General features: G+C 35.5%; 1 long non-coding RNA gene across 1 annotated transcript; it reads left to right on the plus strand.

Annotated features, from left to right (window-relative positions):
• The first annotated feature begins 753 nt into the window (after positions 1-753).
• On the plus strand, positions 754-12,418 carry LOC135415309 (uncharacterized). The gene is made up of 3 exons (XR_010431070.1): positions 754-1,022; positions 2,137-2,188; positions 12,147-12,418. It is a non-coding gene; the product is annotated as an uncharacterized LOC135415309 (long non-coding RNA).
• Positions 12,419-26,621: the final 14,203 nt, after the last annotated feature.

Genomic DNA, 26,621 nt, shown 5'->3' on the forward strand with positions numbered 1-26,621 from the left:
ATTTTGGTTGGAAAAGTAAGCAGACATGACCAAATATGTACAAACTGCTATTTTTATATTCTCTTTTCTGACCATAACCACAGTTAGGTCTGTTTTTCAGATCTATTCAGAAATGCTAGATATTCACAGTTTGGGCAGGAGTCTTTACATGTATAGTGAGTAATACTAAGTCACAATTAGCTTTAAAGAAAAATTTTCTAAATGAAAAAGCATCTGTCATATAAATCACCTCTTTTGATCAAAATAAACCTTTTTAATTCTTGATTTATCTGGTATAGGTATCAGTCTGTTAAAGTCTTACTGGATAATAAGACTAATAAAATAAGCAAGAGCTTGCAGTAATTATTGTTTAACATAGAGTTGGTTGATGAAAAAGTCTCAGGCTGCCTGAGTAGTTTAAGCCAAGCAGTTGTGCTTCACATTTCAAGCAAGATAAAATTTTATTGTCTTTTTTTACAAACTGGTCTTTAGACTAGGATGGGAAAAGACTGAGGTATATACTGCAAGATTTGACACTGCTGGGAAAGGCAGAGTTTAAGCAGAACTACAGCACATACCAGGTGTCAATACTTGCTGAGGTACCTCAGCCAGAGCCCCAGCTCTGGAGACGTGTGGTACTTTCCAAACTAATCCCCACACCTTCTTCATACAGAAAGAAAAAGGGAAATAGGGTGTAAAAGCTGAGAGGAAGAACAGGAAGAAGGGGGTAACAAGATCCATGCACAGGGATTAATGTCCAGTTGAAAGGGGAGGCTCAGAAACTTCATAGGCTACTATTTTAGATTCAGTCAAAAGGACTTAGCGTGTCATCATACTAAATGTTGCAAATCTGAACTGCAATCCCAGAGGGCAGATTCACCACACCAGTCAAGTGCAGGGAAGCAGGAAAGTGGCTCCTCAGGTGAGGCTCCTTGTTGATCACCCACCAGGGAAACCCAAGAATGAAGACAAGCCATGCCTCGCTCTGCACTGTGGGCACTAACCTGCAGACATGAAGCAGACACCAAATGTGGCATTCACAGGTAACATTCCTAGAGTATTTACTAAACAAAACTGTCTAGCTTTAAAACACCTCGTAGTCCTTCGGCTCATGTCAGAGCTTACAAAATAATAAAATTATTCAGGGGCTGTTACCCACCTTTGATAAAACTTGACTTGAAACTATACAGCTGCACTTTCCTCTACCCCAAAACAAACTGGTGCAAGCAGCTTCACACCTTGGTGAAACATGCTCATGGCACAAACACGCAAAATAATGCAGTGCATATGCAAAATATGAAACATCCTAGGTTATCATGTTATACGCAGATGCGTGCTCCTGGGGAATGGAAAATATGGGTTTGAAGTTGCTGAGGTTAAAAAGGAACATGAGCTCCAAAGTGACTTGGATGTGCTTGGTTTCCCCCATTATATTTCATAATATTCGAACATATATAACTCACAACTCTTCCTGCACCCAGACTCCCAGGTGTTCAGGTTTGGTTCCTAAACCCTAGCCAGGTAATCCAGCATTCATCCATACAGACAGTTAATAGCATAAATCCTTATGGATTTCCTGTGTGAGACATATTGTAACTGCTTTTCACATCTATGTGAATTAGGATGAATAACAAAACAACTTTTAACTTCTTGATGAGTGTCATTGAAGTAATTTATGGAATGGTACCCAATGACAGCAGATACAGCTCTTCAAGACCAGTTCAGAAATTACTATTTCCAATAGTTTGGAACAAAAAAAAAAAACCTACAAAATGACACCAAAAAAATCCAAACAACAACAAAATCTCCCATACACAAGGCAAAATCTATATACAGCACATTGTTATTACTAGGAAATATCTGTTCAAATTTTATCTGACCAAAATTTATATATTTCCACACCTAAATTCTTCATCTACAAGATCAATTTTGCAAACAAATGTGCATGCAAAATTATTATTTTCATAAAAATTTGCAGCAATATCCATTTGAAGTTTTGGGGAATGTGCTGCATTATGTCTATGTGCTTTTGGAAAAACAAAAAATCCCTCACTCAACTCAGAAGAATTTTATTCCTTGTATGTGCTCTGAGTTTAGGTATATTGACTGACTATGTTAAACTTTGTGAATATATTTTTTTCTTTCCTCTTCTATTAGTCCCTGCAGTGCCAAGAAAGTCTGCAAAGAATAAACATCATTGGTAGTACTGGTAAGTAGATTCTAATGTACTTTGTATTGCTCAAGGCCTCACTTGATCTGCAAAACTTTACGATAGCTTTTTATTTATTTTTGGTTTTGTGCAACAATGTAAGAAAAAATGAACCTCTCTTTGACCTTGGTCTACTAGAATTAAGTAGTGGTACTGGCCTTTGGAAAAAACCAGAAGCTGAATACATTTGATATGAAGCAATATCAGAAGCCTTAAATTTACATGTCATAGTTAAGAGTTACCTCTCTGAGGATAGTTGGTCTCTATACTATTTAACCATTCAAATATGCATCCACTTGTGCTTCTCCATAAGTGTATCATTTTTTGGCAAATAAAGAAGCGATTTTTTCATGCTTATTAAAAGATATATCCTCTAGGACAAAGTAGTCTGAAAATCAAAGCTTTGACCAAATTCATCTGTGGTAATCACTCAGTCTTTGGATCTCCCTTTTTCCAGCTGCTGGGTTTTTTTTTGGTTCAGAAAGTCTTCATTCCTTTGAATATTTAGGTAAAATACAAAGTTTAACCATGATCAAGGAAATTTACATTTATATATGTACTTTTAAATATAGTTAAACTTCTTTATTGTTGAAAAGCTTGAAAATATCAACCCAAAATATTCGGCCACTAAGAAAATCTCCAAATCATATTATCCTTAGAATTATCTGTCTTTTAAAGCAGTTTAATGCTTTTAGTTTCTGAGGTAAGGTGTGTGTATATGTTGTCTGGATCATACAGTAATGTTTACTCTGAAACTTTTATATGTACATCTAATTCACCCTTCCATCTGTATTTTTTAAGTCAGAGAAAACCAAGAGTGTACTTAAGCAAAAACCACTGAACATCTCTAGCTGAATATTTTTTTTCATTTAATTGGTTAAACCATAAAATTGAGGGTAGTTTTTCTAAGATATTTTTATATGTTAAATCCCAAACTGGAGAATAATTTTTGGATTTCCTAGAGCATTTTTTATTTTCAATAATTGCTCTTATTTAAAAAATATAATAAACTTCTGATGGATTTAAAATCATGACATAATTTTTGACTTTGAAATTAAAAAATATATCATTTACAAGAAAAAAATCCAAACTAACAAAAAGTATTTCTAGAAAAATTTTGACAACAGCAAAGCAGAGATGCAAGCCCATGTATTAGTCTGTTCAACTTAAATGCTTTTAAATTGAAAAAGTTTGCTTCTAAATTGGAAAAGTTTAAAACGGATTCTCTATAGGATGCATATAGTATATAGAAGAGGTAAAATGGTTGGCAAACAGCAAAGAGTCTTTATCTTCCAATATGATACTTCTGTAAAGGAAACGTTATTGTAAGGTATGCTGAGAAAACACTACCAAAATTGATGCTGAGACCATCCACCAAAAAAAAAAAAAAGGCAACATGCAGTGGTTTAATAAAAATGAGATATAACTATAAAGATACTTTTAATATATCACAGATTAATATAATTTAAAAAAATATTTTCAATATATTTAGAGTACCAAGGAATAAAGTTAAACTGGTCTTTGACTGTGGCCTATATAGTATGGAATAACTTCAGCATTTCAAAAATCCAGAGACAAAAGCATTAGCTCTTTGAATTCCAGAGACTGAAGACTTCCAGAACTTGCTGTCAAGAGTAAATTCTCTAGGATTTCATATCAAAGAGGAGAATTTCTACCTAGGGTGCTGTTAAAGATTTTAAGAAGAAACCTAAATGGGGATTCATCAGTTTCCTAGCAATCTCTCAGACACGAGGACATATTAACAGCAGCTCAGAGAAAACACAAACAACAAAAAAGAGCTCACAATTCATGGCCATAAAGTACTGATCTTTCCTGCTTTAAGGTTTGTAACTCCAGAGACAGAAAGCTTGCCAAGTTATCAGAAAAGATGTTATCAGAGGAGGAATCTCAGCTTGAATTCTTTTCAAGAAGAAGCTTTGGGTACTTTATTTGAATCAAAGTCTCCTTGTTTGGGATATGAGCTTTGTAATGCAGCTACTGGAAAATAGTCAAGTAGAGAAAAGGGATGTGTGACTGCAGAATCAAGACAGGAACTCTCAAAGGAAGAGTAGGGCAAACTTACATTTCTTTGCTGTGTCATTTCTTTATATCCTAAGGAAAAACCTTTTTTTCAGCATAGCTTTCTCCCTTAAGGTCTCACCACAGGTAATGCTGGCACTGAAATGATGCTGATAACAGTGTGATTGCTCTACATTTGCTGTGCCAATAAAGCATATGCACTTTTCCGTGCTATTTTTAGTAATTTATACCTCAACACTATGGTATCTATTTTTAAAAAGTACCCAATCCCCACTTTTCATAGAGATTAACTGTTGCCAATCTTTTTTGTTATAGGTGAAATTTGAGCATGGATAATTAGGCTTCATTGCCCACCAAACAGTGACAGAGTATATTCTTGCCTCAGCGTACTCTGCTGCTGAGGATTTTGCTACCAACTTCTGCAGCAAAGATGAGATTGAAGCACAATTTAGAGGTCTATGGGCTGTTCTAAAACCATCTGCAGCTTTGCTCGACTTTCATGGAGTTTTGATCCCATTCTTGACATCAAAAATTAAACTTGCCAATTAAAGAATAAGTTTTTAAATTTAGAACAGTACTATTAAGCCTATTTCAATATTTTTTATTAAATTATTAAATAAGATTTTCTTATTAATAAAATCAGATTGATATAAATAAACATTAAGCCAAAAATGCACTACAGTAGTGGCATAGAAAAAACTATGGAAAAGTTTTATTTTCTTTTTTTTTTTTTTTCTGCTGAATAGCAGCTGTGGTCTACCTTAAACTGAAACACATAATTTCTGACTTTGTATTATTACTAGAATGCTTTTTTTTAAGTCTTTCTTATAATAGTGGTATACAGATTAATACTCACTGTATATCTAACTCCCTAGATCAGTAACCCTGGATTTTAATCAAAAAATCTGCAGATTAGGTTCAAGGACAAGTCCACGTAGACAAGAAATTCTATCTGACAGTAATCAATGAGTACTACCTAGGGAAAAGTATAAAAACAGAGTAAGTTTGCAGTGATATTTCCTTAGAATGTTTTGCAACCTGCCAATGTTTTATGGTCATCCAACTTTTGGTGCTATGAAATTAATTATCTTCCTAGTGATTCATAACTTTTTTCTCTCTCTACACAACCTACCGAAGTTCCTGTGTAAACACCTAAACATGGGATGAATCATCTGGGCAAGGAATTTTCAGATATACAATTTTGTGAGTTGCTTTTTACTTCTGGTACAAAATGTTTCACATATAAAACACTGAAAAGTAATAGCTTTTTTCATATACTATGGAACAATAAATATACCATGTTAAAACTTAATTACTTTCCCTTAAGAAGAAAAAGACCCAAACCCAAACCAGACCTCAACAACTCCATTGTCTTTTACTTAATTTTCATACAAACCCTTGAATAAACAATTTTTGATAAGGGAGTAAAATCAGCAATACAGAAAATATGTAGATTTACATGCCACATATCAGCTATTTTTTTACCATTTCAGTGTATTTCATCATTTATTCCCAGTAGATAAACCAATGTGGTTTCAATTCATATATTAAGGAGCAAAGGAACAGTCTTTATTTTTGCCTAAGATTATTTTATGCACATGTCCTTCAGCTATGGAAACACTTCAAATAACCCACTGATAATGCGCATTGAGCACCCACAGGAAATACAGGGCTATATCACTCAGCTTGAGATGAACAACATTCAAACTATTTTTCTTATAGCTTCTTTGGGGAAAGGAAAGAAAAAAAAATAGATCTGATATTTGTTTCCCAAGACTAAAATGGCAAGCACACTATTGAAAATTAATCTGTGTTTTATGAGAAGGATGTTTGATATGGTCCCATTGAAAGGACTGGTGTAGAAACCTGGCTCTGTATCTGGAAAAAATCTTCCAGTTTTTAACAGGAGGTATATTTAACCAAAGTGTTGAATACTGTATAACACATTTTTAAAAATGCTAATTAGTCTTGTAAACAACTTATATGTCTCATTGGCAGCAGCAATGAGACATATCCTTTTCTTTCTTTTTTCTTTTCTTTTTTTTTCTTTCTCTTCTCTCTCTGTCTTTCACCCTCCTCTCTCTCTCACTTCATCTTCTATATTTTTCCATCTCTTTCTTCCTCTCTTTTTATCCTTTTCTCTCCATCAGCATCTTCCTTTAAATTTCTCTCTGCTTTTCTGTTTTTCTTTCCTTCCGTCTTTTTCTCTCTTTTAAAAGTTGTATTAAAGCTTCACAGTCTTCCTGTGTATTGTCAATTAAAAAATACAGTTACGTGGGCTAAGATTTATTAATTCAATTTTGGCCTTTGAAACAAACACTAGAAGCAAAGTTAACAAAGTATCATGACTGAGGGCAAAATTTAGCTGCTACAATTCCAGATAGAGTGCATTTTAGGTGGCAAACTGAGGTATTCTAAGTGCCGTGCTGCCCATGGTCGTCTTTCCTGACTTTGCTGATACCAGAAGGACTGCTGAAATACAACGTTACAACAAAACCAGATACCTCTCTGCAATAGATTTTCAAAGAAACTTTTTAAGGATGTAGAAGAACAGTAACAGCCTGGAATGGTTCTATCACATCAGTGTATCCATCTAATACAGATAAAGTACCAGCACTATAAACAGCAGCCTGCCTGAAGATGGAGATTAAGAGCAGAGATCAGCTTTTATACTGATCACAAAGATCACATCTGAATAGCATAAACTAGTTGTTGTTCTGTGTGACACACTTAAAGAGATAATAAAACATGCTCACAAATTTACTTATCTCCCATTTATATCTATGGGACTACTCATGTTTTTAGATATGTTCAAAAGAACTTTATTTGGCTCTAGGCATACAGGACTACTTTTATGAAAAGTGAGAGGATACTTCAAAACATGTTGACTCAAAAATAACTTTATTGATAAAAAACTCATTAAGCTTTATTCTGAGTCAAAACACAATAAAACCGATAAAATATAAATATCTGTCTTGTAAAATCCAGTCTGAATGAACAACTAGCTTTTGTGCTGTAATTCAAAAAGGAGAATGTAAGGACAGAAAAACACACATTCAAACTGAGAATCACAGGTCATCCGGCCAGCAAAAATTCCAGTGAAGTAGCAACCATGGTGAAATGAGTATTCAATCAAATATGCCATGAGTGAAACAGGAAGGAAATTCATTTTTCAGTGGTGCCTCACACTGTTTAAGCCAAGACTTGATGAACATCAAGACAATGAGACAACCTACTCAGTAGGTAAAAATCCCTGCAGACAAGCAGGTTGTGGAACAGCAGCTGTAATGAAGGGATAAAGCAGTTTGTTTATTCATTTTTTTTAAATAGGAAATAGAGTACAAATGTTCTGTTTTAAATAAAAGAGTCACTGTGTCATATCCAAATTTATTAAGTTGGTGGGGGAAAAAAGGATAGTCACAATAGGCTGTAAAAAAGGTTCCAGTTAGCATGTCTAAATAATAAATGCAGATATACCATCTGTGTTTGGAATGGAAGGTTGCCTACCCACAACTACATTTTAAAAGGTGTTTTTATGTATACACCAGGGAACCAGAAGTGAATATAAGGAACATAAGAACACTTCCAGATATATTCTAGGAAGCCTATAAAAATATTACTAGAAGAGAGGCAAATCATTATACCTATGATTCTATCACAAATAGATGGGATAATGTATTTCTGCTTGTCACATTGTATTTCTGCCATGGTTTACCCTATATTTCCTACCTATTTCTGCCTTGTAGACCTCCAGCCTCACCAAAGGAAGCCCGGGTTCCTGGGTGCACGTCTCCTCCTGAGAATACACCTGTTTGTCCCTGAGGTATCTGTCACATCCCACAGGAACCAGTTGTGCTGGTGGGTTCAGTGGGGGACTGTGCAGTGCACACACACCATTTTACCAGCTAACATGGTATACACATACTGACTGGTCACAAACAAACTTAATAAAATACATTATGACTCCACACTAAAGGATCCTTTTCCAATGAAAATGTTTACACGGGCCTTTCACTTGTACCTAGCTACTAATTTTTGGTTCTATTCATTTCTTCTAACACCAGATACCCAGGAGTTTGGCATTTAATTCTGAGATAATCACTGTAGCATTGTTAGAAATAAAAAAGCGTTTGGGGTCACAATTAATCTAACTGGATAGAATAAACTTTCAGGGCAACTTTCAAATTTGCCCTTAGGGTATTCTGGAAGTATTTATTACGTCTGAGTCAAATGCCCACCTTTCTGAGCATCCTCAGCTTAACTTCTCTTAGCTGAAGTTTGCTCATTGATTTTGATTTCAAGAAGTTAAGTAAATTAATAGGAAAAAATGCTAAGGAAGTATATCCCATGAGGAAAGGCACAAAGTAGGTAAAGGGCAGAAATTATGCTGGTTTAGTGCACTAGAAGTGATCTGATGAATTAGAAAACCATCCTAAAACCAGTGGCCACACATGAAAATACCATTTTCATATGTTTATGATGTAATACAGAATCAGTAGGAATTTGTAGAAAATTTACTGTGGACTTCAGATTTTGGGTTGAATGATGGCTTAGTACAGTACTCAGGCTTGAGTGCAGCCTGCAACTCAGCAAGCTGAAATGAAGATTTAAGTCCTAAGTTGTCAATAATCATTTTGGGGACAATGAGCTGATAGTTCACATTTCCTGAGTGTCCTTCTATGCACACTACAGCAAAATAAAAGGACCCTTGCTGCACTATTTCAATATTTGTTTCGAATATCCATTGTTTCATCTAAGGGTTCCACTTCCCTGACACTGAAAAGAAATCCTTCATCAAGAATTTAACTCTGGAGAAAAACATAGATTAATACCCATATTTAAGTTTTTCAACTCACTGCTTGATTTAGAATCGAGGTTCATTATATCTTTTTTTGCACGTGCATGTCAAAATTGCACCTGTCTGTTTCTAGAACTAGAAACAAGAAATACAGCATTCAGGTGTTGGATTTGAGCTAAATACACTTTCTGAAGTGAGGGCTGTTAGGCACAGCATCATCTAACACATCCATATTTGCTTAGGATCAAAAGGCACATAACATGTTATGTGAATGTACCAATGTAGCCACAGGTAGCTAAGGGAATATTTACAATTTGGAATATGATGCAACTTTTAAATTTATTTAAGTAGCTCAAGCATATAGCTCCTGATTATAAATTTTTTTAGAAGACTAGTTCTCTAGTTTAAAAACAAAAAAACTACAGTCCTGCATTTTACATTCGTTGTTGAGTTTATCACAGCTGATAACAACAGAGGTGTATTAAGCTCCAGAAAGAGAATGATAAAAAAACTACTGGGAGATTTGAAGCATTTATATGATTAATTCAAAATTTAATTTTGACTGCATTAAATCTCCAGAACACAAGCAATAAAGAGATTATATCTATTGCTAATATATATACATAGAACTTACGTCAAACTGCTTAAAGGATCTTGAGCATTATTTGAAACTGACTGAGAATTTGTATATCAGATACATGAAAATCAGAATGCAATCACAAAAAAATGATGAAAGGGTACATTCTGTGAGTTTATTCTATTTTTAAGGAGCTCTGAAATTACAAAACCATCTGAACTTTCTGAGAGATATCAGAGTCTAAAATTACATTTTCCATTTTGAAGGTACTTTAGGTTAAAGTCAGAATTAATGTGTAACATAGAGAACTATAAAATAGAATAGAATTAAAAGAAAATGGATCACTTTAATTGCTGCAATTCAGTAGATTTTTAATATTGGACACCCAAAATATCATATTTTGACATTTCATCAGACAGAAAAAAACCTTGAAAAGTAAAAATAATAAAAATAATTCTTATGATGTTAAAAAGTAATTTCCTGTGTAGCTATGTTTCTGATTGGATAGGTCATGAGTCAAGAACTCAAGAGGTCAATGAAACCAATGTTCTAGTCATGAGGACAACACGCCAAAGTTGTAAATGAACCCTCAACTGCACATTACCTAATTTTTATGTGTGTATTATCTCTCTGATAATTCTGTGGTTTGTGTTGTTAGTGTGGGAATCCATACGGGAACATGTGAACATAATATGTAAACCTGGATGTGCATTATGTCCATGAATAAATTCCTTAATCTCCTTTGCCTGAGTTACCGGTTCCAACAATTCTTACCCATAATAGCCAGAAGGTGTTGTGAGGCTCTGTTCGTTCACTAAAAGCATGAAATCTGCTGTGACAGCTTTGCATGAGCAGTTCTAGAAGTCTATAACTAAAAAGAAATTATTTGCTTGTAGGATTATAACCTGTACAGGAAAAGGGTATTTCTTCCTTCTGTTTGCATAATCCTGTTTCATAGACTTAAACCGTATTCATTAAACTGGGAACTTCCTTGTTCACATTTTAAAATATTAAAACTATTATAGCTGCTTGCATTCTGATATTGTCACTGACAGTCATCATCTTCATTTATTCTTCAATTAAATTGTCAATCCTATTGATAATAATACAATAGTTAGAAGATATAAGAAATGCATTGTTTCTTACTTCCTTAGAGATAGAATTTTACTCAGAATATTTGTCTTATTTTGTTAAGATTAAAATGTATTTCTCCTTGTCTTTTGTTTTCCTCATATTACTTTATAAGTTTTGGTTTTAGGACTTTTTGTTTTGTTGTGTTTTAAGCCTTCTGGAGGAGAAGAACTTTCTGGGGAAAATAAAAAAAAGAAAACTGGGATTCAAAATAAACACTTCTCAGCTGAACCACCCTCAGCAGACCAGCAAACTCCTTCCTTTAAACATTCAGATATGTGACTGTACATGAAAATCAGATGGGCATAAGGAAATGATTCCATTTGCCAAATGAAGTTTTGATCCATATGGCAAACAGCTGCTCTCAGATGAGCAAAATTCTGAGAAGCTAATTTGTTATATCCAAACAGAGGGTCTTGCAGTCAAAGGTAAATACATCATAGCACCTTGCAGTTTTTATTTGCTTTCATCACTACTGATAATGCATAGTCTCTTATGACACACTCTTTCTGAGTAACCTGCAAGGCAGGCAATAACAAACGCACAACGCACAGGATCTGAGTGTTTGCCACTGCTGAAATAGGCAGTAAACAGGAACACAATTCCTCATAGTCATAGCAAATTACCACAGACATTTTCAGCAATTGTGATATTCCTGAGCTTACAAGAGGGCCACTCCAGAAAGATTTCTTTTGGTTTATGGTGTTATCGCTGTCACTCAGTGCTAACCTGGTTTTGCCTCAATGTATCTAGGGTAAAACCTGCCAATTGATTGTATTATGAACAGTTGCAAGGGCTGTTAAAAATCCCACATTGAACAACTTAGAGAACATATGTGGATTGAGGTCCATGCTGTTTTATTGCCTGCAGCTTTTGTAGCAAATCCTAAACTGCTTTGAGTCTATAGTGATGTTTACAAATTTCTTAAATAGTGGTTCTGTGGGAGAGCCACGTCATATTTCTTGTGCTCCACAAAACTGCCTCATGGAGGGCCTTTCCAGACATGTCCAGCATCATGTTAATTTGTGGGGAGCTGTGAGGCAGGAGGCTTGGAGTTCTACACTGAGACACCTTCCAGACATATCTGAAACCATGAATCCAAGCCAATGAGCTGCATGTCTTTTCTCAGATCTTAGGTCTTGAGTGTCCTCAACAACACAGATTTATGCCATGTCTTACTTATATAATATATAATCATATATTGGGAGAGATCTTTTGCAGAGATTTGATTCACAGGTCGTCAGGAACACGGTTTGAAAACAGCAACTAGTCTGATTTGTATGTCTTTCTGTTAATTTGTCTTATGATAATATTAGTTTGATGTGCTATTTTTCTCATGAACTTAAGATCACTTGTAGAGTTCAGATCTTTTATTGTAAGATTCAGTAATGGCACATTCTTTTTTTCCACAGATGTGCTGGCAGTATATGAATTAAGGAAGTCACAGACTGGGTGAAAAAGTAATAAGATATTTACAGTCAAATTGTCTCTGGAATAAGTCCACAAAAACTAAAGGAGGAAGAAAAAGGGAAGAATGAGGCCAGAAGATCCATTGGAAGGTTTACCAGTTCTAGTTTGAGCAAGACAATATCTGAGAAGATGGCTGCTATATAGATACCTACATAGTTAGGTCAGTTATTATTTCAGTTCATTTTCTTTTTGGTATTTTTTATAAAAAATTAAAGGTAAGAAGATAAAATTAATTATATTTAATTTTCACGTACATATTTGTCAAGAATAGTTAAAAGTCAAGTTAGATGCCTGTTTAGTTTTGCTTACAGATCTAACTTCATGATTTAAGTGTTTGAATACATTCCTTTGCCTCTCACACTTCAACCAGGTATAAATCTGAAGAGTTTTAACCTTAGATGCAATAACATTTTGTGAGGACTTAAATTTAAAAGTGTTTGTAATTTTTGTCTGCTGTGAGAGGATACTGTTCCATGTCTTTTTCTGTTACAAGTTTTTCAATTATATTGTTTCTTTCAGCCTTTTCTTCTTGATTGGAAGTGCTCACTAATGATTATGGGATTATTTTATATATGTGTTCCTAATTTGTGACCCTACATAATTTATTTCCTCCATCAAAATCCCTAAATTTGGCTGCTCAAGGTGGAATTGAAGTTATTAAAGAAATCTGGAAAGCCTAACTTTAAAATTCAGGACTTGTTTTCAGTAAATTAATCCCTGTCTTCTTACATTCACACTCAGAGATTTGGCTGGGCTTCGTGAACGAAGATTTGGGAAGGACTCTACCTACACTTGCTCCAAGCGCACTGATGGCTAAAAAGGCCAATACGAGATAGACAAGTCCAGTTGCAAAAGGCACAGTGGAAAGACTCCTTAGGTGGCATCGACAAGACACGGTTCTTTCTGCATTGCCTTTTCTCCTCGAGGGTGATCCTGCGTGAGTTCTCGAAGGAGACAGCTGCGTTATAGATGGTGTGTCTCCAAGCCTCCCGATTTGAGGCCAGAGTAGACCAATGATGATGATTGATATGGCCAAGGCTGAGATGTTGTTTCAGGGAGTCCTTGTATCTTTTCTTCTGGGCTCCTCTCATGCGGCAGCCAGTGGCAAGTTCACCATAAAGCAGGATATTAGGGAGGCAGTGGTCCTTCATCCTTGAGACGTGCCCTGCCCAGCGCAGCTGTGTTCTCAGCAACATGGCCTCAATGCTTGTGACTGCTGCTTGTTCTAAAACAGATGTATTGGTCACATAATCTGACCAGTGGATGTTTAGGATTGTACGGACGCAGCATTGATGGAAGCGTTCTAAGAGTCGTAGGTGGTGGCAGTAGGTGACCCATGATTTGGATCCATATAGAAGAGTAGACAGCACAATGGCTCTGTAAACACTGATCTTTGTACTTTTCTTCAGATGTTTATTTCACCAAACTCTTTTATGGAGTTTTGATATATTTATTATTTAAATAGTACTTGACTATGAATGGAATCCATATGATTTGAAAATGTTTAAGGTGGGGTTTGTTGTTTTTTTGAGGGGAGGAGGGTTTAATTGGTTTATTTATAATCTATTCAATATACATTCTATAAGGTATCTTTTTTAAAAAGTCTCAATTAGTAATTTTAAATAAAAAGTAATATTAGTCACCTACTTAAAAGAATTACAAAATCCATATTCTCAAGAATATTGTAAAAAAACCTCCAAAGCATTAATTTTAAATACATAGCATTATAACATGTATTTTGAATACTCTGTTTGCAGTAGTGTTCTTATTTAAAGAGGATTTCCAATCTCTTTTATAATTATTATTTCAGCCTCAAAAATTTTGCTTAGTTCTTCTGGTTACCATTCTTTAAAGAAAGAAATTATGTCAAAGGGGTTATGAGACTGAAAATTATCATTTTTGCAGAATCAGAGTCACATGGAATGATTGAGGTTGAAAGCGACCTCTGTAGGTCATCTAGTTGAACCCACCTGCTCCACCAGGTTTCCCATAACTATGTCCAGGGGACTTTTGAATATCTCCAAGGATGGTGACGGTCTGGGCAACCTGTGCCAGTGCTCAGTGACCATGACAGTAAAAAAGTGTTTTCTCGAGTTCAGACTGAACCTCCCATGCTTCAGTTTGTGTCTGTTGCCCCTTTTTCTGTCACTGGGCAGCACTGAAAAGAGCCTGGCTCTATATTCTTGTTTGTATATATCTAGATGGATAAGATCTTCCCTGAGCCTTCCATTGGTAATGGAATCTTACACATCCAGCTCATAAACAGACATTTGTATCACAGGCAACTAAATTTAGGTATATAAATCTCGAGTTGAGTTTCTTTGTAAACATCAAACTTTCATTATAAAAAATGTTTGCAAAAATGTGGTTTATTGCACATTATACAATAAGCACATTATAGTATGTAAAAAAAAAAATTGAAAATTAGTCTTAAAAATTTTCATACCTTTCAAATATATACTATACAAGTATTTTAGAAATCAGAAAAAACCAAAACATTCTTTGTCCATTTTTCAGTGAAGCAGAGGGCAAAACTTGCAGAGAAAGTATGACTGACAGTTCATTTAGCTAGATGCTGCCCAAACAATGAAACACTTGCTTCCTTCAGTTCAATTAGCATCCATTCCATGACCGGTACAAATCACATTCCCTTCTTCCCTTAGCTCCTGATTTGCAGACAATAGCACCTAGATAGTGGATCAGATCAGAGCAACTGTTCAGCCTTGCTCCCTGTTCTGAATTACCAGGAATCAAGATTTTGACTTCATTCACTCCTGCATTCACTCCTGCAGTTCAGTTTAGACACAACCTGTAAGACTGTTATAACCACCCACTGAAACCTGCCAATACTGTAAAGAGGAGGAATGAAGAAATAAGACACAAGTGCCACTCGTCAACACATGGTGCAGAAAAGCTGGGCTAGCTCATGATAGGACACTATGCCTACCATAATAAGTTTAATGCTTTTTTTTAGAACAACAGGAAGCAGAAAGTAAAGCTGAAATGCAGAATGTTGCTCTCAGATTTATTTTATCAATGTTTAGACTTATCAGATGTCAAACTACTCAGCTGCACACTGCCTCACAGTTGGGCTTGTAAGAAAGTCATGTTTTTTAGCTTTGAATAACAGGAATTTTTATTGTAAAGCATTTCAATCCCTCTAGATATTAATGCTCCCTTACAGTTTCCAGCTTGGGGTCAATGACTCCAAATCACATTGTATTTTGCCAGTTTCCTGTTACTAATAGATGCACTACCAACAAACAGTAATACCACTCTGTCCTTTACCAAAAATAAAAGGACTGAGTTATTTCCAGCAATGTTTGTAAAGTTTAAAGTATCTGATCTTTCTCTGCTTCTGTATTTACAACTGTTCGACTATATGATATTTCTCTGTTATGAGATCCACATGTAAGTCTAGGCACATTTTACTATTAAATTTAATTTTATTCCTAGCACTTCAGTCATCTAAACAATGTTTGCATTTAACCTGCTTCATGTTCTCCTAACACTACCTCAGAGCAAGGCCAAGGCACACAGCAGCCTCCTTTCTGCCAGACACTCAGATATCCGGACAGAAGGAACTGTGATCTATTCCAGGTAGGTCATCAATGCAACCAATTCAAGAACTGGGACTTTTGTTAGTTATGAAGTATAATGTGACATCCAGTTTAAGAACACTCAACATGCAAATATTAACAAGCTCCATGGAAATGTCTACTTTTTATTCTCTAGCCACTTGTAAGAAATACTGAACGACATTAGTTCCAAAGAATTGCAGTGACTCTACATTGACAGTTACCTTTATCACAATCTATTGTTATCTTACTCTCAAAAATTCATAATTTTATTGTTGTAAAATTAATAGTTTCCTATGTGACATAATATCAAATGCTCTTCAGATATGTGCACTGTCTAGAAAACAGTGATATCAAAAGTTTCCTGTTGGCAAGCCATGATTAACTTTGATAAACTCATTGTGCATTATGTCATTTTCTGTTTATTGTGAAATCTTCAATTACATTTACTCCAGGTGTTCCATATTACAAAGGTTAAACAATTGTTCCTCAGCCACTCAAGACCTCATTTTTCTTCTTTTAAATACAAATTCTGCAATGTATAGCTTCTAGCTATGAAGAACAATCTTCAACTTGACAAATTCTTTATTATTTCTTTCTACATTCTGTAAGTCAGTTTCCTTGAAGGTCTGAAATGATGCTTACCAGCTCTCCCGAAGTCAGCCTATCACTTCACTACACATAAATGCAGGCACTGCCCAAAGTCCTTCTACTTGTCAATGGAGAGACAGGAATTTTCAGACACGCATTTAGCTCTTAGTTTGAACTGGAGTTTATAGAGGCCTTTTTTTTCCATTTATTTTAAAGGAGCATGGGAAAACCAGGCTTTGGATTGCTCTGCTTAACTCTTAACGCTGGGGAAACTCTGCCAGGGTCCTGAGTCACTCCAGGGACCCAAATGCCCATCCTTTCCCCCAGGGCTCCCCTTGGCCTTGCCACAGTGCAGGACCCCATTCCAGCCCCCTGTGCCATCAATCCTTGCCCCAGAGAGGCCATAGGACACATCTCCAGCCCTGACACATCTGGCTGCTGAGCTGGGCCACCCCACTGGTTGATGGCTCAGCCTGGCTTCACCCCAGGTCTGTCCCCACAGCCCTGATGGGTCATTCAGGACAGGGACAGACCCTGTTTCCCTTTGCTGGCCTTGATCCCAAACCCTACCTGCAGATCAAGGTCTGAGCCTGGCCTTGGCCTTTTGCTGTGCCAAAGGATTCAGACTGAAGCTGGTCCCTGGCCTATCCATCTCCTCATTCCACTAATTACTCTGTTGAATACTGGGCTTTGGTGCCATGTTAGGTTGTCTTTTATCTTGAGCCTTCACTGAACAGGAGTCAGACTTCTACATCTTAAACATTATTAGAAGAGCCTTTTGCTCACTTATTTTCCTTTGTAAAGGCAAACTCAGCTTGGCTTTTCAAAATTGTCACTTTGTACTTGCTCTTTTTGACCTTTAAAGTAAAGCTTCCTTTAATGATCTATCCTTTTCCCATTCCAGATAGACTCCCTGTTTATTTCTAATATCCTTTTTATGAGATGGCTGTTTATCCAGTTAGGCCTTTAAAAAGCTTTCTTAAAAGCTACTTTCTCTCTGGATGAGATGTGAATCCCAGATAATTTTTGTACGTTTGCCTTAAATAAATTCCAATCTTGTTCTCCAATGAAGCTTTTGAGCTATTTTGTCCAGTTAACTTCATTAATTAATTTTCTTAATTTTCAAAGTCTGTACTTTGGAAACAAAAACCAAAACAGATCCTTAGCTCCTGGCCCATCCTGCTGAAGTCATTTAGAGAGGAATGAGCCCAGGATGGTAATACTTCCCTCTGTTTGTACAATGTATTTGCAGAGTGATTTATACTAGTCCAGTCAAAATGCAAGCACTTCTGTTGATATTGAGTTTAATTGGGCACAGTAATGACTAAAGGCTTTTAAAGGTCACTGCATCCAGATGTTCAGCTATTAGTCACCATCACCCAACAAACTTTCTACAGTAAATAAAGATAAAATAAAGAAACACAGCAACCTTTAACAAAATTAGTGTCTGGGGCTGGTAGGATTATATCCTTCTGCTTTCTGGTCAGCTCTGTTCAGTTCCCTGAGAACATAAAATCTTACTGAAAATAAATTTTGCCCTGCAAGAAGGAACCATCCTTGGCTTTATTCAGACAAATAGGCTTTACTTTCATGATTACAGTTGGAAACTTTTGGTCTTTATAATAATTCTGATAATTTACCCTTTGAATAATCAAGGTCTTTCTTTTTGAACATTACAATGTGTGTAATCCCTTGCTTTGGAAAGTATAAGTAACTCATTACAGATTCTGCAGTGCAGTTTAGGTACTAACGCTGAAAATGAGTGGTTTTTAAGTTTCAAAAATTCATCCTAATGGAATCAACATACATGTTCCTTTCCTTTGGCTTGTTAATAGCTAATTTATTCATCTTTCAAAAATCTTTACAGAAATTGAATAAATAATTTCTAGAAACCAGTTTTTAGAAATTGACTACCTCTGATGGTATTTCATACTCTTATATCATATTTTCATACGTTAATCTAAAATTATTTAGGTTTTTTCTACTCTCTTCTTTTTTTCACTCTCTTCCTAAAGATGTGCATAGGCTTTATAGAAGTTTGTAAGCTGTCTGTATTTCAGCTTCTCATGTTACTCAGAGTTTATATAAATATAAAGAAATTTTCATCACTTAGAAACTAGTGCAGGATTTAGTCTACTGAGAACTCAAAAAATTCCATTGAAGTTGTTTTAATTTTAGTAATGTTTAAAATCAAATTATTTAAAATGTCAGTGCTCAGCCTGCTCTTATATTCATAAATTGGAGAAAATTACTCATTCAGAGTGAATGGAAACTTAAGCAGGAATTGAAGCTACTGCTGAACAACCATTCAATTCATCAGTGAATTCTGTACAAATGCTTTTCACATGTAATTAGAATTCACATAATCAAACGTTATGAGAAAGCAACATTTCACAGATCTTTTTGCTTATCATGTTAAAACTTACAGAAATGCTATGAGAAACCTGTAATTTAGTGAGATACATACCATGGAACATTCCTACACTGAAGCAGAAAAGCAAAGCTATTGAATCTTCTTTCCAATCCATCTTTACCATGTTTCATCCAAAAGGCTGTGCTCCTTATTTATCAGCACTCTGCTTCCCCAGTGAGATAAACAGCATTCTTTAAAAGATATATTGCCAGAATTTACAGTAGAATTCATTTGCTGAAGTGATAAATCTAGAGCTAAACCAGAATACAGTCTCATTTAATCTGAGAACATTGTCACAATTTATGTAATGGGCTGCTCTAAAGGTTAACAAGAAAACATCCTATCTCTTTTTTCAAATGTCAGCCAAATATTTTATAGATTTCTCTCCATCCCCTCTTGTAGCCCCTTTAGTTAAATTAGCGCAGCTGTCTGAGAGATCAGATTTAAGGCCTTTCAATGTTCCCTTGATCTGAGAACAGATGCCTCAGGAGCATTGCCAGGCAAAAGGTAAAGTGAACTAGTGCTGCACATTATTTTCTAAGCACATTATATGCACAGAACTGACAGGTGGCTAGGTAAGGATACACACTGTCTATTAAGAGACTTTTAAAATCCTGGAAACAAGCTTACAGTGTCTAAAAGCAGATCTAGATAAAACACACTGGGTCAATGCTGTCCTTTATCTATAGAAATAACCCACAGTATTTTGGTTGGTTAAAAACCCATTAAAAAGGTAGTTTAACAGGATGCTAAAATTTAGCATCAATATTAAATGACAATGAATATACAAAAGAAAACTTTGAGACTCTGGAGAGCTTAGATGAAAATATGACCTCTGGGCACACAACAAGGAAAAAGTCTTTTTCATACTCTTGTTATTTTACCTTTTTTAGCTGTTGAAGGCAAATTTTCTAAAATTACTCTTGCAGTCTAAAATGGAGTCCAGGGTTGTGCTTTGGGCATGATCAGTGGTTGTCTGTCCTCTGGTGCCTCCACAAATGAGACCCTCCAGCCATGGACAGCTTCACCAATTCATTTGAAAACAACCAGCCAACAAAAATAATGGAGGACGAGCTTTCTTTCCTTGAGCTTATTTCCCATAAAGGTTAGCTGTATCCTAAGTAGGTTGCTTGGCTCAAGGAACAAATAATTTGATTAGAAAATTAGACCTCTGACTGTCCAGCTACTAGAGTTGATGTACCAAGTGAAATTAAGAAAATGTAATATGAGCACTGCTGACACCACCTCCTGTAGGTAAAAAAGGAAATTCGCCCTCAAATCTCTGATCATTAAACAGAAGAGGAAGCAGTCACAAGTATAGAAGCCATGTTGATGAGAACACAGCTGCGCTGGGCAGGGCACGTCTCAAGGATAAAGGACCACTGCCTCCCTAATATCCTGCTTTATGGTGAACTTTCCACTGGCTGCCGCAAGAGAGGAGCCCCGAAGAAAAGATACAAGGACTCCCTGAAACAACATCTCAGCCTTGGCCATATTGATCACCATAACTGGTCTACTCTGGCCTTAAATCGGGAGGCCTGGAGACACACCATCTATAACGCTGCTGCTTCCTTTGAGAACACACGCAGGATCACTCTCGAGGAGAAAAGGCAATGCAGAAAGAACCGTGTCTTGCAGAATACACCATCTAAGGAGTCTTTCTGCTGTGCCTTTTGCAATCGGATATGTCTATCTCGTATTGGCCTCATAAGTCACCAACGTGCCTGTAACAAATGTGGATAGAGCCTTCCTAAATCTTCGTTCGCGAAGCCCAGCCATGAAACAGAAGAGGAGTAGCATAAGTTTCAAAGGAAAGAGTGGTCCTCATCCTACTCCCCCAAAAGAACAGACATTTTTTCCTCAAGAATCTCTTTCTTCTAGCCAAGGGCCCTCTGTATGTGGACCACCGATGTTCTTAGTTCTGCTCTGGTCCATAAAGGGAGTGGTCATACCTTAGTAAATGGGAAGAGATCAATAAGATATAGTTGGAGCAGAGACACAGTGTATCTTAGAGGTATATCCTGAAGTACCTACTACAGATAAAGCAGTTAAAAGTATCATTCTATAGTGCTGATGCTGGCATCAGTCAAAATAAATTGAACTTACTTTACCAGAAATTGTCATCAGTTTCCCATTTGTGCTGTAAAATTAGCAACTCCAGCACTGATGGAAACAGCAAGGAGAAGACACACTACAGTTTAAAGTTTTCTGAGTTTTAAAAATGTTTTTTCAAACACTTGATGTTTTACTACATTAATTTAAGCATTGTGAAACATCCCATCCACCCTTGTAATTAAGCTACTGTTTATTTGTTTTTATGGAGTTTAAATTAAAACCATGATTTTTCCTACCTAAAGGGAAGCCAGGGTTGAGCAAACATCAAGAAAATCATAAAAGAGAAACTTCTGTATGATGTTGCTTGTTTTTTCCTATAAAATATAAAGGGTGAAATCCTAGCCTATTGAAGTCATTGGGAGATTTGTAATTGACTTTGAAGGGCTGAGATTTCACCCTTAAGAAACGAGGCTAAACTTTCCAAAAGCAGTCTCTGATTTGGAGTTGCTTGTGTGTGCCTGCTTGATCCTTTGACTGTGCTGAGCTTTAATGCTCTAGAACTCAGACTTGCTGATGCTCAGCACTTCTAAAATAGGCTCTCACTTGTCTTAATTTGGATGCTTAAATCATCACTGCACGAGGAATTAAAAGCTGCCTTTGGAAATTTTTAACCTACTTCTTTAAAAAGAGTTTCAAAAAAACCCATACTGTACATATCAGGAACTTAGTTATTGTTATTAAAAAAGCTGTGTGGAATAAATTGAGAGCAGAAGTGAAAACCGGCAAGAGATAAGATCATGCAAATAGCAGTTTTTCAGTGTTGCTCTGGTTTTTGCAACCCTACTTCATTGAACATGTTGAAAAAGGGAGAAAGAGCTAGTGGGATATTTCCATCAAACTCTATTAAAAGATAAGAAGAGTGTGAAACTACAGAAAACAGAAGTGACATATTTACAGTACTTGCAAAAGGGAGGTAGAGACAATGGATTTGTTTAAAGGGCACATTTAAATTTAGATTGGCAGTTTCATATTGTTTAAACAATTTCCTTGTCGCAACATTTTTTTTTCTTCCAGAGCTCATGTGCTTACTGCATTACCATCAGTCATTATCAATAGAAACCTATAAGAAAAATCATATGTACTTGGAAATAAAAAGTGCTTAGACAGTATGAGTTGAACTCTTGAAGGTGTTTGACAAAATGCACAAAATTATCTCTGCTTTTCTGTCTCCAGAAGGTGCTACGAGTTTTTTCTCGTGTTTCCTCCTTCATTGCAAACACAGGACTTGGCAAATGAGAAAAAAGGGAGAATTTTTTAAGAAGGAACAAAAGAGGAAGAAAGTTCACAGTGCAGCTAACTTCTCAATTGATGGATTTAAATGAAGAAGATTTTCCATATCAGTGGAAGCAGAAGAGGTCCAGGGAGGTTCAAGTATGTTTTTCTTTGGCTGGAAGTATGGGATTTTTGGGAAACCAAGAAGCAGCCAATGCCAGTCTTTGTTATGTTGCACTGTATCAAATATCTGCAAAGAAATGTGAAACACCCATGAGGATGTTACATACTTTACTCAAAATTCAACTCCTTTCTTCCTGCTACAAGAAAGAGAAAGCGCAGGCCTGGGATAGGTCAACTACCAGGCCAGGATAGTTATAGGGCACCAGATCCACAGGAAAACCAAGACTGGTGTGGTTAACAACACCTTTGATTCCTTCCCAATAACCTTATACAGCTGAGATATACATGCAAGCCCAGAGCAAAGCTTAAACTCATCTTCAGAAGCTAAGCAAATGGAATTTCAACTCTCCCACCAAAACTTTACTCCAATACTATTCTATGCCCCAAATGCAAAGAAAGGGTGTTTCTGGCAAACAAGAGATGAATTGATAGCATTTCAGATATAGAATACTTCTAGGAGACAAAATATGTATGTTGGAGATGGCCTGACATTCTCCTTATAATATATTTTTTTAAGTAAACCAGAGGTATTGTTCTGAAAGAACAAATGAAAATGTGCCTAAGCTGATGTCTCTTTTCTTTTCTAAAACACACTGCAGAAAGTAATGAGTTTCAAAACTATGTCAGTTATGATGTTTATTGTATAGATCATCTTAGCTTAATAGAACATCCAGTTCTTGGATATCATTTCTCACCTCTTATGCTGTAAGTGTTCTGAGCTCCAAAAGACAAGATTTCATTGATTAGAATGAAAATGCATATACATATACTTTTTTCTCTGTATTAAGACATTTCAACATCTTGTGCCTTTTTTAAAAAAACTCAGCCCAAGAAATAGCTGAGGTTTAAAAGTTTCAACATGACATGGAATTAGTAGACACTGTACTGCAATGTACAGTCTTATTCCAGACAAAACCAGATACATGATTTGAAAATTGCCTGATGAGCACTCTTAGGACTGAGGTTCTTTGGTGTTTTTGTTTTTTTTCTCAAATAACTTGTTTAGGGCTTTCTTCTCTTTCCAGTTCATTTTGCACAGTCTTAAATACATTTGCACAGAATGAAATTAATCTGGGAGATAATAAGCCAGTGTGTTTTCAGCAAACTTTGTAAGCAAAGAAAGCAAATCATACTATTATCTCTAAATTAATTCATCACTAAGATTTATATTTCAGCAATATAGAAGCTATGAAGACACTGCGAAGACACTTACTATTAAAACTTTTTATTAGGCAATGTCCATTTTACACAATATAATGTTAAAAAAAAGAGTTTGAAATATCTTTATCTCATATCTGTTTCATACAACTGATGTATCTAAGAGTAAATTCTAGCTTATTTCTCCTGAAAAAGTATACATTTTTTAAAAAAAATAAAATCATATTTTAAATGAAGAACAATCCAACAAGAACTAGCAATAATGAATATTGAGAAATGTTTTCCAGTGTGTACTTCAGAAAGATGTACTCATTGTGTATAATCTGAAAATCTGTCAGGATTGTAATCTGTCCAATCAAATAGATGGAGCTAGAGCATGTTCTTGTGCTTAAGAGAAGTGCTATACAGGATCATTGTAAATGTCTGCAAATGGAAGCTCAACCAAATTGGACCTAACCACATTACACAGTCTGATACATCGGTATCAGAAAGGCCAAAGCTTCTACAACAAATCTACCATATTACTGGAAACCCTAAATGAAAATAAAATTAGAATAAGAATAGAAAAAAAAAACAAATAAGAAAATACTACATATAAATACCAGAAGCATCAAAAGCAAAAATATTCTGTTATGGCAGAGGAATTTTTAATAGCAACTAAAAACATGAGCTTGCAAAGCAATTGTTAAAGAAAATATCTTATTCAATTACGTATGTTTTGTATTCTGATTGTCGTGAATGTATGTTTCTATCTGTATATTTTTTTATGGAATTTTCAAAAGAGCAAAAGTAAAACAGGTAGCAATGTTCAAATAACACTGACTTTTCCTCTGACTCCTTTGAAAACCCAAAGGAAAATGTGCAATCTGCTACCCTCGTTAGCCTGCTAATTAGTCTTGTTGAAGACAGACAGGAATGCTAAGTTGTACTGGTTTTCCATGAAGGTATAAGAAGATGGCATATTTGTGACTACATCCACATTACCAGAAATGGTTTTCCAAATCAGTTATCACACTGATTCACCAAACAAGAAACACGTGTAAGCAGTTTGTGTCCCAAAAGTGACATGTTGTTATGGTTGAATTTTTTTAACAACTTCATCCCAAAATTTGAACAACAGAACCAAATTCTGGCCTCCATTATACAGTGGCATATTTAATAAAAGAAAACAGTTCATGCAGTAAGACATTCTCAAGCAGATCATGAGCCATTCAAATATTTCTGCTTTACAAATCAATATATACTCACATGTTAGATCTTATGGACCACTATGATGATTTTGAGGAATAATTACATTTGCAAATGTATAAACAAAGTAGCACTAATATTTATATCAACATTGTGCAAGAGAGGAAGAAATCAAAATTTAGTTTTATTCCACATTTGGAGGTGATTGGAGTTGAGAAATGAGTTGTTTTAGAGATAGATTTTGGACAGCATTTCACTGACATTTTATTCTCATATTTATAAAAACACAAGTAGAATGATGTTGTCCTGAGGCCATTGTCATTCATTACACTTGTAATTGCATTATTAAAAATAAAATAAAATAAAATAATTCACCATGTCAAGAATCTTTGAGTGTGAATATGGAATTTTTTCTTTCTTTGATCTCTGTTTTCAATATTGTAATTTAAATTCGTGTTCTTATAGCATCAGATAAACAACACTAACAAAACCAACTGATCTGTAAAATAAAGAGTACTTGAGCTAAAGATTAAAATGGAACTAAAAAGACACAGTCTTACCATGGACAATCTGTGCAAACCTTTTTATGTCTGTTAAAAAGAAATCCGAATTCTAGGACTATATTCAGAGTTAAGAGTTATGGAGGAATAATGGTGCCTCACACTTTTAAGGGCACGATTTCACTATATTTAAGGAAAGAGGACTTTTTTCGTGCAGTGAAGTCAAAAAGCTGTCTCCAATTGAATAATATTAATTAGAAGAACTATTGGACAGATATTCTTAAGAGCATAAGAGTTTATACTTGCTTTGAAGGTCCACTGTTCTAATTGAGCATTGTATTCTAGCCTGTCAGTAAATTTCCACTCTAAACTTTGTTTCACAACCAAAAAATTCTTCTTAGGCAAGATATTTGTTTAAACACATCTGTATACTCTATGGTTTGATCTGAAATTAGCCACAGTTACAATAGCTGTGAGAAAGTGGCACATTAGCTGTTTGTGCTTTGTTCATAGATGATGTTGTTCGAGTTTGGCATCAGGCTTCATTCTTCCAGGAAAGTCATTATTGTGATATATCTGAGTGAATCTGAAGTGGTATTTTAGCTTTCTGATAATTTTCCCCTTTTCAGTGATTGTTCCACTACTTTCTTGTGAGAACATAAAGACTAGCAGAAATCATAAAAACAGATAGAGAACCAGTAAAAAGCCACCCATTTAAAAAAACCCAAATCAACAGAGAAATAAAAGTAATAGGATTCAAGATGCCCTTTTACCCTTTAATTTTCACTATGACATGATATCTCATGAATCATCTGTGTAAGGGACACAGCTGATGTCAGATGAGAACATTTAGTCGCTATTTTTTTAAAAGGGACAACAAAAGAAGAGGGTCACATATTTCATTTTTAAATTTGGAAAGTACTGCAGTGATGATCCAAACAAAGCAATAAAGTGGTACAACAAGCCATCAATAAAAGTAAGATTCATAGGAAAAAAGTACCAAATGAAAAGGACTGCCTTAGTGCTCTAATTTCCCTTGGTGACATTTTTCTCTCCTTTTTCATGCACGCTATGAGATTATTGTAATTGAATTGTGTTAGACATTTTTTATATAGAATTGGCAAATAGAAAAGAAAGGCAATTAAACAGAGACCTAACTTTGACCTAATGTTTAAGCATGTGAGCAGTTCCCTAAAAATTCACTCAGGTACCTCTTTGAATTATTTGAATAATTGGGAGAGACAAGTCAGGCATTGAAGTCTTGGGGAAAGATGGGTTGAGCTTCCGTTCCTGTGGTTGTATCTGCTGGTGGAAGCACACTCTTGTCAATGATACAATGTCCTATACACATCTCAGAACTCACTACCTCACTTTGATCTTCTTGAGTCCTATTCTCTAGATGCTGCAAGCTTATTTTCATATAGTACACCATTGAACTCCATATACAAGACTACAGACACTAATTAAAAGTGCCTAATA

This window comes from Pseudopipra pipra, chromosome 5 (assembly GCF_036250125.1).
Source record: "Pseudopipra pipra isolate bDixPip1 chromosome 5, bDixPip1.hap1, whole genome shotgun sequence".
NCBI lineage: Eukaryota > Metazoa > Chordata > Aves > Passeriformes > Pipridae > Pseudopipra > Pseudopipra pipra.